The following is a 13494-nucleotide window of genomic DNA, read 5'->3' on the forward strand; positions in this document are numbered from 1 at the left end:
CAGAATACACATTTCAGAAAAGAGCTGCTAGGTACCCATAAACATGAATTGGTGTTCTCCCACCTTTGGCCTTCTCCCAGTGGGTAACTCTACCATCCCCCAATCAACTCACACAGCTTAATTAGATTCTGCGTCCTCTGGGCTCTCACCTTCCTTCAACCACTGCCCGTCCCTGCTTTACTAAGTTGCATCGACATTTTTGTCTTCTCACCTTTACTCCACAACTTCCTTCTGGGCAAGTGGCATCTTAAAACCCTTCAGGTGCAGTAATGGTACCAAACCTTGAGCACAGGCTTGTACGGAACAAAGAACAAAAGATTTACTCACAAAATAGGACTGTGGGTTTATCGTAGATTAGTCTCATAAAAATAAGTTATGCCTGTGGTGTTTTAGATTTAAGATACCTGAATTTGAACTAGAGTTACTCACTGCAGAGGGCTAGCAAACACCTGTTGATACTCCATCACCTGCCCAACTTTCTTGTTATGCTGTCTTAGGCTCCCTTTGGTTATGAAGTCTGAGTCAGCTGAAGAAATAATTCAGCATCAATATCCTATGATCTCCACGGTCATGGAAGAGCTTTCAAGAGGAGTAAATTACCTGTGATCTCATGAGCCTCTCATGCAAGTGACAGTTATCGCAAAGATGTAAGCTGGAGCCTGTGATTGAATAGCCTTTGATTTATCTTTGCTGCATAAGGGCAATCACAGTTCTCAATACTGTTACGAGTTACTGGTTTAGGTAAGGAATTAAATAAAGTAGTCCAGAACTTCAAAATGTTTCAGTTTTGCCAGAAAATGTCCAGAATCTTTCTCCTGAAAACCTTGTTTTGTATGTGTAATAGAATTCCAGTGCTCTAATTTTTAATCCTGGTTGCATTAAGTAATGCATTAATTAATGGGAAGTTAAATATCAGATTTCAGGAAGAAGGGTGATATTTCTTATGCAGACATTTCAAAAAGGAGGTATAGTATCTTTACACCTCTGATGCAATATATTTTTGAACCACTTAACTCATTTTTGAACTTATTTATATAATACATAATATATACTTATGTTTATTCCTTTAAAATTCTTTGTCAATCTTGATCAATTAAACATAAACTTATTAAAAATGATTTTGATCAGAGATTTTAACTCTTTAAAATTTTAAATGTATTTAATTTAGTTTACCGTTGCAATCCTCAGTTTTATTGATGTGGAAACTATTTTTTTTATACCCACCTTTTAATTTCTACTAACTTTATACGAACACTTCAAATGACCTAATTTTTTAAGTCCATTAATTCCCGTGCGCCTAAGAAAGGCCACTGAACTCACTCCTCCAGAGGGCCCTTTTGTTTTGCCTTCATTTTGGGGTTGGACAGTTTGTGGGGATAAAAGTGTGACTGTGACACCAGTCTTCTCACGTGCTGTATTTCTGAAGAAATAGCTCCTTCACCATCAGAATAAAATATTCCAATTGAAATATCTGTAGCGTGGGAGACTGTGCCTAATTTAGTCTGACAGAGTTGATTTATCTGAAAGAGGAATTCTAAAAATACCCCTGCCGACTCCTTCCCTGAATTAATGTTTTAAGCAAATGGGCACAACAAAAGCCCACAAATGCTGAGAGATTTCCAGGTACTCTGGACAGTGTTTTTCAAGTGGCAGCAAGCAAAGCTCAGAGCCGTAAAACTTCCAGTAGGAAATGTAAATAGACATTATAATCCTATGGGCGCTCTTCTTCCTCCCTAGAGCTGCAGTGTTCAGTAGGGCAGCTGTGAGCCACACAGGGCCGTTAACGCTTGAGATGTGATGTTTTGTAGAAACACAGAATGGATTTCGATGAACTAGCAGGAAGAATGTAAAATATTTCCGTACTGTTTTTTTATATGGATCACATGTTAAATATTTCATATACACTGGCTTAATAAATTTTCCATTGAAGTTAATTTCACCTGTTTCTTTTCATGCCCTTTAATTTGGCCACTGGGAAAATTTAAATGATGAATGCAGCTCACAATGTACTGGACAGCATCTGTACTGGACAGCGTCGCTCTCAGGTCTAAACTGATGGACCAGCCAACTGAATCACTGGTGCCGTGGGACACAGGTTTTAAGCAAATAAGAATTCTGAAGAGTCTGGTGCTGGTAGCCTGGTACTAGAAAAGCCACCACCATGATGGGTCTGATTTTTTATCCCTATTATTTAATACTGATGGAATTTTTTCTTTAGGTTTCAAAACTACAAACGTGGTACTAAAAATACCGGTCTTCTTTCATCTTTTGTGAGGAGCCACTGTGATGGGGGCCCATGGGTATATTTTATTCCTCTAGGCCAGGCGGTTCTGAGGAAGGTATTTTGGAAGAAATTACATGGGATGGGAGGTACCTAATTCTCTTCACCAGGACCTGTGGGTCTGATTTTAAAGAGTGTTTAGTCACTGAATGAATACAAAGTCGCATGGGGAGCATCTGAGAAGTCCCCGGAGGGATGCCGTGGCAGGGATGGCTGCGGGGTTGACGATGCGACCTTGTTACCTGGATGAGGGGGGAGTGCACGGTTTATACTTGGAACTTAAATCACAAAGTCCTCAAAGCTTCTGAGGAGCGAGTCTGCTATGTAGAGAATCAAGCGCTCCCTCAAAGATACAAAAGCTAGTTATGGAAAATAACCTCTGAAGCAGAGGAGGCAGTTGGAGCGCCACACACTGTTGAAATAGTCACCCTTTTCAGGCTTAACCCAGATTGTATAGAATTTGATGGATTTAAACCCATATCCACAATGTGGATATGAAATAGGGTTCCATAATTATAGACTCATTGTTCAGTAAGGCAAGATCAGAACTTAAGACCAAGTGACAAAATCAGACTCACAAGAATTCATTTTGATGGATTCTCAGGAAGATTAAATCCATCATTTTAACTAGACCTTCAGCATTATAACATTCTTTAATCTCTCTTTCTCCAAAGGCCAACATTTTGTCTTTCAACTGTAGACCCACATAGACCTCTTGTAACATGCAAGCTAGACACCTGTAAGTCTGGAGTCATCAGGAACTTGTACTGAGAATCAACACATCAGTGTGATGAAGAAGGACTTCGTTTAAAGCCCTTTGTAGGCGGGTAGAGCTGGACACGGTTTCTGAAGAAATGATGTACTCTGTAGCCAGCCAAACAAGGATCATACAGTTATACTCTAGGTCATGGAGGAGGTGGAGATTGTATGAATTTGGGGCTTGAAATGAGTTACAAGAATTGTTCCTCCTTCTGAGGAGGTTCTCAAGGAAACGCATTGCTGATTAAAGAACACAGCAACCAGATACTATTTAAGAGGAGAACATACCCCTTCCTCATTTGTGGCTCTGTTTTGCTCAGTCCTTTCAAGTCTTTATGGTCAGGGGACCATAAAGCTTTTTCAGACCCAACATGTCAGATGTTTTGTCTCCCAGTACATGCTCTGGGCTGACTAGAACCTGCCCCCACTCCAGGGGCTTAAGTTCTGCTTCTGGCTCAGTCACACCTTTTCCATCGTTTCCCTTCTTTGGATCTTACATCTGAGTCCTGTTTCTCACTACAGCTCACACCTGGATTCTGGCGAACGATCTCGGACTTGGCCCTCCATAATTTATGTATTTATTTATTTATTAAACATCTTTATTGGAGTAAAACTGCTTTACAAAGGTGTGTTAGTTTCTGCTTTATAACAAAGTGAATCAGCTATACATATACATATATCCCCATATCTCCTTCCTCTTGCATCTCCCTCCCACCCTATCCCACCCCTGTAGGTGGTCACAAAGCACCAAGCTGATCTCCCTGTGCTATGGGGCTGCTTCCCACTAGCTATCTATTTTCCATTTGGTAGTGTATATATGTCCCTCTCCCTCTCACTTTGTCCCAGCTTACCCTTCCCCCTCCCCATATGCTCAAGTCCATTCTCTAGTAGGTCTGTGTCTTTATTCCCGTCTTGCCCCTAGGTTCTTCATGACGTTTTTTTTTTTTTTAGATTCCATATATATGTGCTAGCATACGGTATTTTTCTCTGACTTACTTCACTCTGTATGACAGACTCTAGGTCCATCCACCTCACTACAAATAACTCAATTTTGTTTCTTTTTATGGCTGAGTAATATTCCATTGTATATATGTGCCACATCTTCTTTATTCATTCATCTGTTGATGGACACTTAGGTTGCTTCCATGTCCTGGCTACTGTAAACAGAGCTGCAATGAACACTGGTACATGACTTTCTGAATTATGGTTTTCTCAGGGTATATGCCCAGTAGTGGAATTGCTGGGTCATATGGTAGTTCTATTTTTAGTTTTTTAAGGAACCTTCATACTGTTCTCCATAGCAGTTGTATCAATTTACATTCCCACCAACAGTGCAGGAGGGCTCCCTTTTCTCAACACCCTCTCCAGCAAATTATTGTTTGTAGATTTTTTGATGATGGCCATTCTGACCAGTGTGAGATGATATCTCATTGTAGTTTTCATATGCATTTCTCTAATGATTAATGATGTTGAGCATTCTTTCATGTGTTTGTTGGCAATCTGTATATCTTCTTTGGAGAAATGTCTATTTAGGTCTTCTGCCCATTTTTGGATTGGGTTGTTTGTTTTTTTGATATTAAGCTGTTTATAAATTTTGGAGATTAATCCTTTGTCAGTTGCTTCATTTGCAAATATTTTCTCCCATTCTGAGGGTTGTCTTCTCATCTTGTTTATGGTTTCTGTTGCTGTGCCAAAGGCTTGGAAGTTTCATTAGGTCCATTTGTTTATTTTTGTTTTTATTTCCATTTCTCTAGGAGGTGGGTCAAAAAGGATCTTGCTGTGATTTATGTCATAGAGTGTTCTGCCTATATTTTCCTCTAAGAGTTGGATAGTGTCTGGCCTTACATTTAGGTCTTTAATCCATTTTGAGTTTATTTTTGTGTATGGTGTTAGGGAGTGTTCTAATTTGTATGGAAACACAAGAGACCCTGAATAGCCAAAGCAATCCTGAGAAAGAAAAATAGAGCTGGAGGAATAAGGCTCCCTGACTTCAGACTATACTACAAAGCTACAGTAATCAAGACAGTATGGTACTGGCACAAAAACAGAAATATATATCATGGAACAGGATAGAAAGTCCAGAGATAAACCCACGCACATATGGTCACCTTATCTTTGATAAAGGAGGCAAGAATATACAGTGGAGAAAAGACAGCCTCTTCAATAAGTGGTGCTGGGAAAACTGGACAGCTACATGTAAAAGAATGAAATTAGAACACTCCATAATTTATTTTTAGAAGTAAGTTAGGGCTTGGCACCTCCCTGGTGGTACAGTGGTACAGTGGTTAAGAATCTGCCTGCAGGGGACACAGGTTTGAGCCCTGGTCTGGGAAGATCCCGCATACCATGGAGCAACTAAGCCTGTGCACCACAACTACTGAGCCTGTACTCTAGAGCCCACACGCCTAGAGCCCATGCTCCACAACAACAGAAGCCACCACAATGAGAAGCCTGCACACCACAAGGAACAGTAGCCCCAGCTTGCTGCAACTAGAGAAAGCCCGCATGTAGTAATGAAGACCTAACACAGCAATCAATCAGTAAATTTATTAATTAAACATTTTTAGAAGTTAGGGCTTAATATTAGGAGAACCGAATCATGAATGTAACTATTTTTAACATTATCTTCTCTACATTAGATGTGCCAATTATAAAAGAAAGCCTACATCTGCTGGCATAGTTTTGATCCTTAATGTAATCCTGCTCTTATGTTCCTGAAGTATTACCTTTTTTCAGAAAGTAGGTACAAACTTGCCTTTTGTTTTTGCTATGGCCTGAATGTCTGTGTTTCCCCCCATATTCATATATGGGAATTCTAATCCTCAAGGTGATGGTATTAAGAGGTGGAGCCTTTGGGAGGTGATTAGGTCATGAGTGGGGCCCCCATGAATGGGATTAGTGCCCTTAGAAAAGAGACCCCAGAGAGTTCCTTCACTCCTTCAAGTAAGGACACAGGGAGAAGTCAACCATCTTCAACCAGGAAGACCCCCCCAACCCCCAGATCCCCCACTGGCTCCCCGATCTTTGACTTCAGCCTCTGGCACTATGAGAAATAAACCCCTGTTGTTTATAAGCCACCCAGTTGCTGGTGCTTTGTTACAGCAGCCTGAACAGACCAAGAGAGACCTGAATTTTCTGTCAAGAGCCAAAATGAACTGCACATACCCTTGCAAAGTTATATTTGAACCACAGGTGATTGGAATCAAAGGCTCTGTGTAAATAGAAATAATTAATCATGAATAATTAAAGACATTAATTTAAAAGGCAACCTGTTTCAGTAGCACCTGTATTTAGAGATCATATGTATCTGGTTGGAAAAAACACATTAAACTATTATTTTTGCAGTTCAAAACATGTCTTTCAGGATGTGATTTTTAACTTGTAATTCCTCTGTGACTTCCAGATTTCCCCAAGGTACTGTCATCTTCCTGAAATGTTCTTTGCTAGATCAAAGCTCAAGATAAAATTTCAATTACATCGATGAAATGAACTATTCATATGGAACTCAGCTTTCTATAAAAACCTCTTCAAATAAAAGCATCGTTTTTGAAAAGCAGATAAACCCAATTTATCAACTTGGTTGTGAATTCTGTCAACATACTTGCACTGCTCCAATATACAATAATGAATAGCCGAGTGGGGGAAGGCTGCTCCATAAATTGTCACCAGCTATACAAACGTACAGCTGTAAAAGCCGGCCCGCTAATTACTTACGTGCCTGGTACAGAACAGCAGTTCTCATGAAGTTCTATCCCCAGGAGCTCTCAAAATGAACAATACAGGAGGTACAATTTAAAACAGAAAATAAAGAATCTGTCTTGACATTGCTATGCAAATTAGAATCCTAGTATACAGAGTAACACCCTCATGCTTGGCAAGACTACAACTCTGAATTTGTGGGTGACGTACTGCACATCAACGGGCAAAAAGTGGTGCCACAAAGTGCTTATTTATATCCTGTACAGCGTACTACCAGCCCATATGCCAGTACCTGGGAATGCCCTAATTGAAACTCACTTAACATTTACAAAGACAACCCAAGTTTAACCAGGATACCATCCTGACGTTCCTGGCTAGAAAAGACACACTTTCTTTCTGGAGAAATAAATTGTAATGCTGTGTAAGTTCTCATGGCTCTTCTCAATGTGCTTATGTTTGATTTTGAACACCTGTCACAGCCTTCACAATTATAACGCATCTATGATTAAGAATCTGTTAGATTTGCATAGAATAGTGAGTTTTGAGAAAATTGTGTTAACATATTGTCATATTCCAACAGCCTCTGACAAGGAATGTAAAAAATAATAAAACCCAAATAAATCATATTAGGTATATATACCACATCTTCTTTATTTGTTCACCTGGTGATGGGCATTTGGGTTGCTTCCATATGTAGGCTGTTGTGAACGGTGCTGCTATGAACATCGGGGTGCATGTATCTTTTCAGATTAGTGTTTTCATTTTTTCCATATATACACCCAGGAGTGGGATTGCTGGATCATATGGTAGCTCTAGTTTTAGTCTGAGGAACCTCCACACTGTTCTCCACAGCGGCTGCCCCAATTGACATCCCCACCAACAGTGAGGAGGCTTCCCTTTTCTCCACATCCTCACTGACATTGGTTATTTGTAGACTTTTTGATGATGGCCATCTGAGAGGTGTGAGGTGATACCTCATTGTTCTGATTTGCATTTCACTAATGCTTAGCAATATTGAGCCGTAACAAGAATGAAATTCTGCAGCAAATGGATGGACCTACAGAATATCATGCTTAGTGAAATAACTCAGAGAAAGGCAAATACTGTGTGACACCACTTATATGTAGAATCTAAAAAATAATACAAGTGAATGTATATGCAGAACAGAAACAGACTCGCAGACATTGAAAATAAACTAGGGGTTACCAAAGGGGAGAGGGAAGGGGAAGGGGCAAATTAGGGGTATGGGATTAAGAAATACCAACTACTATGTATAAAAGATAAGCAACAAGGATATATTGTACAACACAGGGAATTATAGCCATTATCTTCTAATAACTTAATGGAGTATAATCCCCCAAAATACTGAATCGCTATGCTGTATACCTGAAACTAATATTGTAACTCAAATATACTTTCTAAATAAATAAATCCCACATGAACACAGCAAATGTGATCTTTATCAGCTTTTCTCAAACCCTAGTTATCTTTGATTTCTCCTCTTCTCCAACCTCCCATGTCTTAGATAACGAGTCTTACTCTTTCTAGAAAGCATCCTCCCACTTTCCTCTCTTCCATCCCAGCCCTAGTTCAAGCCACCATCATCTCACTGTGGACCTGTGTGCAGGTATTTCTTACTGGGCTCCCTACATTTCTCATTATCCTGCAACCCTTTCTCCATATTCGCCAGAAAGACCTTGTTTAACACAAATGAGATCATGTCACTTTCGTCCTGAGCATACACACACAGCTTCCTCGGGTTAAAACCAAATTATTTGCTCTTGATTATAAAACCCTATGAGATCTTGCCTTGTCTCTGACCCCATTCACATCACTGACCCCCCCTTGTCCACAGTGGCAGCCGTGACCTCGCCCATTATTTAGCTACACTGGTTTTCTGTTTCTCACATGGGCAAGCCCCTCTCCTTAGAGTTTATATTCTAGAATTTCCTCTGTCTGCAATGATCTTTGCATAACCAGGTCCTTCTTGTTACTCAGAACTTAGTCTAAATGTCATCCCTTCAGAGAGGCCTTGCATGGCCGTCGATCTAATAGCCAGGTTGAGACAGGTCAACCTCTGTCTCATCCAGGAATCCGGGTTCTCTGCAGAAACCTTGTCTCCATCCTGCTGTCCTTGTTTGTCTGTCTTGTATACTCCCAGCCTGCCTTAAAATAGTATTATGTGAAGTTAGGGATTATCAGTATTTCCTTGCTGTAACCTCAGGTGTTCAGATTAGTGACTCACACATAAAACATGCTTAATAAGTATGTGTAGAAGGAAGAACTAAAGGTATTCCATGAAATACATAAGGTGGTATCAAATAGGCTCAATAAACATTAGGATAAAAAAACCCAGCTCTTTCTGTAGCATTCGTCAGAAATTTGAATGTAATGGAATTATGCCATATTACATCTCCAAGAGAGGAATACTGAATAAGTGGTTTCCCAAACTTAGTTTACCAGGGAATAATTTCTTTATAAGGAGGAGCTCTGACTAGCCTACGAAGTTTAACCAGTTTAAAAGCCGCTGATTGATGTGTGCACATCTACTTACACAGACCTACTGAGAACCTGAAGGCTTTTCCTCTTAAAGAAAAAAATCTGTGCAAGGAAAAATAAAAGTTTTGTTCATGTTCTTTCTTTTCTTTTCTTTTTCACCAAGACAATTGGATTCCAAATCTAATTCTGCTAATAACTATTTGACTTTCAACAAACCACTTTAATTATCTGTGCCCATTTCCTCGATTTTAACATGAGAGAGAGTAATGTCTGTGCTTTCATGTGATCCCATGTTTTAAGAGGTTCACTTCCATCTAGCCTAGTAACAAAGCAGACCATGGATGGCTTACGGTCAAATGATAAGAAATGTTATAAAATTGACAATACAGGGTTGAAGCAAAGATGCACACAGCAGCCTCTTCTTGCCCGTGGGCTCTGAGTGAGCTTGGTAGGTGATCAAGACCTGGGTGAGGGACGATCAAGAAGAAAGCCAAATATCAAATGACTAAGAGCACTGAGAATGAAAAATTAAATATTATTTCTCGAATGCTTTCACAATTAAGAAAACCAGTTTCTCTGGAGACTGCACAGTGATGAGTGACAGGTTTTCACAAAAGCATATGAAAAGTTAAATTAAAAAGAACTTGGACTTCCCTGGTGGCGCAGTGGTGGAGAGTCCGCCTGCCGATGCAGGGGACAGGGGTTCGTGCCCCGGTCCGGGAAGATCCCACATGCCGCGGAGCGGCTGGGCCCGTGAGCCATGGCCGCTGAGCCTGCGCGTCGGGAGCCTGTGCTCCGCAACGGGAGAGACCACAGCAGTGAGAGGCCTGCGTACCGCAAAAAAAACAAAAAACAAAAAAAAAGAAGTTTTGAGTGACGTTAGCTACTTATGCTCCTCGGGCGAGCTGACCTTGGAGTGTGGAGCCATGTTCGTTCTGGGAGGCGCCATCTGTCTCCTTCTGGAATTACTAACAGCAGTTGCAAACTTGTCTTCCTGATCCAGACAAATGATTCTCGGAATTGCCCCAACAGTGACCAGAACCACATTAGAATTCCATATGGAAAGATCCAGGGGCTTCCTTGTCAATATCTCATTAAGGCAGCAAAACACACAATGTAGATGCTTAAAAATTAATTTTAGGGAACAGACAGAAGGAAAATGTTTAATTTTAATCTTCCTCTGTGTTCACTACAGAAATGGAAAATTCAAATGTCTTTATTTTTGTATCATTTTCACTGCGCTGCTTATGGGTTTCCTTTGAAACGAGTCTCTGACAAATTAAAATCTCGACTGGCACGGGATATGTTTAGAATGCTAATGCGTTTGCTATTGAAAGAGAAATAGGGTTCAAAATACTGTCCTCGGACAGTGCCACGCATGACAATTCAGGATCTGTTCACTCATGGGTGATGCTATTGTCACTAATACATCACAGCATCTTCTCAATTAAAGTCATACAGTCTCATAACCCAGAAATACTGAAGTTCTTCTCACAGCCCAGTAGTAAAGTTTGCACAGTTTACTGGGTTGCTTAAACAGTCTCATAAGCAAACTTTAAAATATAAAAGAGTTAAAATGTAAATATTAACAAGTTGACTAAAGCAGTGCTTTAAGTTTTTCTTTCCTGAGATATCACCTTGCTTAAGTCCCAATCTACTAATGTTGGCACAAATAAAGTTCTATGAGGGAAAATGTAACCAATAACAAGTCCTTCATCAGTTACTTTAAATGAAGTTATTCCCTTCTTGGAGGCCAGGTTGGGTGAATTTATATCCATGGGCTTTTTTTTTTTTTTTTTAAAAACATGGAGTCAGCGTTTAGCAGACTCCCATTCTGTATTAAATACATATATTGAAGGTAGAGTCAGCAAGAGAAAGAATCTCCTCACATCAGTTTCATGGGCTATGGTGAAGGAAAACATTGGCCAATTATTCCAGGATAGATGTGCACAGACATAAAACTTATTCAACCCTTAGAAGTATTCTTTCATCATACAGATGAATCTTTTCAATGGCAGAAGAAAATGAGATTGCAACCAGCAGTCATGTCTGCTTCCGAGCCCCAGGCTGGATGCTTTAAGTCACTGGAGGGTCTGAGACATTGAAGTAGCAGGAATGTTGATGGTTAATGACTGTCTCTGCCCTGACGGGCAAGCCTTTCTAAGTATGCAGAGATGCACCCCTGGGGTCTCACGATGAATGGCAGAGACATGACTTGAGGCCCTGAGGACACAGAAAAAATTTAAAAAACAGAGTAGACCCCCAAGAAAACAAAAACTGATGTTTCAAATGATTGGCCAGACAGTTTAAAAGTCTTAATATTCTAGGATTTGTGGGCTTCTCTGTGGGTTGTGAGAAAATACTACCGTAAGTAGACACAGGGATGCCTGTTCTTGAGCTGGAAGAGTGAGGTGTGTGTCTCCTGCAAAGTCCTGGGTGGCTTTCTCCTGCTTATTAGCTGTGTCTTCACCCTCTCAGACTGCATCCTTCCCAGGCCAAGAAACCACAGCTTCCTTCTCTGTTGGTATAAGGAGTTCTGTTCCCACAGCTTTACCCTAACCTGTGTAACCAGGTGTTGGTTTTTCTGCCACTTGGAAAGTACACAGATGGATATACAGTTATTCATATTTATATACCATACCAGGGCTATTGCATATTTATTAGTGATACTTTGAGCGTTGATATCAACAGTTACTGCCTTAGGCCTTTTCCTTCCACCTCCTCAAAAAGTATCTCTGCCCTGGGTCTCCAGACAGCTGGCCTATTCTGCAAATTTGGACTCACCAAGCCTCCAAAATCATGGAAGCCAATTCCTCCAACTTTTTCTATATACATACATGAATCTTGTTGGCTCTTTCCCAAGAGAATCCTAATACAACACAGGTTTTACATCACCCTTGCTTCAAACAGACCAGCTTTTATTATTATTTGTTTTAATATTTGGGATTCCTGATGTGATTTCAATCAGAGACAAGTTTCCACTCATTATGAAAAAAAAAAGTTTGTAAGTCAATAGTCTGCCGTGTTCTGGGGCATTTGTTAGGCATTGGGAATGAAAAAAGAAAATAAACACAGTACAGTCATGCTCTCGAATAAATGACAACATCATGAAATAAAGAATAAGCCTTATGTATTCCAAACTGACACCATGCCCGACATCCCTAGAATTGAGTGTGATACTCTTGTTATTAATATCACTAATAATGGTGGTTAGAGCTCTGTGGAGTCATCATAGCATAGTTTTTATTGTAATGTGTATTAGTTTGCTAGGGCTGCCATAACAAAGAGCTGGATGGCTAGAACAACAGGAATTTATTTCCTTGGAGTTCTAGAAAACAGAGATTAAGATGCCAGCAAAGTTCGTATCTCCAGAGGATTCTCTCCTTGATTTGTCTTCCTGTATCTCCTCATGGTCTTCCTCTGTGTGTGTCTGTGTCCTAATCTCCTTCTCTTAAAAGGACACCAGTTGGGAATGTAAATTGGTGCAGCCACTATGGAAAACAGTATGGAGGTTCCTCAAAAAACTAAAAATAGAGTTGCCATATCAAATTGCCATATGATCCAGCAATCCCACTCCTGGGCATATATCCAGACAAAACTCTAATTCAAAAAGATACATGCACCCTAATGTTCACAGCAGCACTACTTACAATAGCCAAAACATGGAAGCAACCTAAATGTCCATCAACAGGTGAATGGATAAAGAATATGTGGTACATATATACAATGGAATATGACTCAACCATTAAAATGAATGAAATAATGCCATTTGTAGCCATATGATGGACCTAGAGTTTATCATACTAAGCGAAGCCAGAAAGAGAAAGACATATACCATATAATATCACTTATCTGTGGAGTCTAAAATATAAGACAAATGTACAAACCAAAAACAGGCTCACAGATATAGTGAACAGACTTGTGGTTGCCAAGGGGGAGAGGAGGTGGGGAGGGATGGATTGGGAGTTTGGGATTAGCAGATACAAACCAGTATACATAGGATGGATAAACAATAAGTCCTACTGTATAGCACAAGGAACTGTATTCAATTTTCTGTTGCAAACCATAATGGAAAAGAATATGAGAAAGAATATATATATGTATAACTGAGTCACTTTGCTGTCAAGAAATTAACACAAAATTATAAATCAGAACTTATTTATGTTACAACTGGAAGTTTGTACTTTGGGACCACTTTCAGCTGTTTCTCCCACCCCCCAACCTCCATCTCTGGCACTTACCCATCTGTACTCAGC

General features: G+C 40.0%; 1 protein-coding gene across 1 annotated transcript in view; it reads left to right on the top strand.

The window, feature by feature from the left end:
• The window catches only part of CSMD1 (CUB and Sushi multiple domains 1), a gene marked incomplete at its 3' end in the record, with an annotated part of 1744596 nt that overhangs the window by 1012166 nt on the left and 718936 nt on the right, over positions 1–13494 (top strand). The window lies entirely within an intron of this gene.

This window comes from Leucopleurus acutus, assembly GCF_964270905.1.
Source record: "Leucopleurus acutus genome assembly, chromosome: 21".
In the NCBI taxonomy this organism is placed as follows: Eukaryota; Metazoa; Chordata; class Mammalia; order Artiodactyla; family Delphinidae; genus Leucopleurus; species Leucopleurus acutus.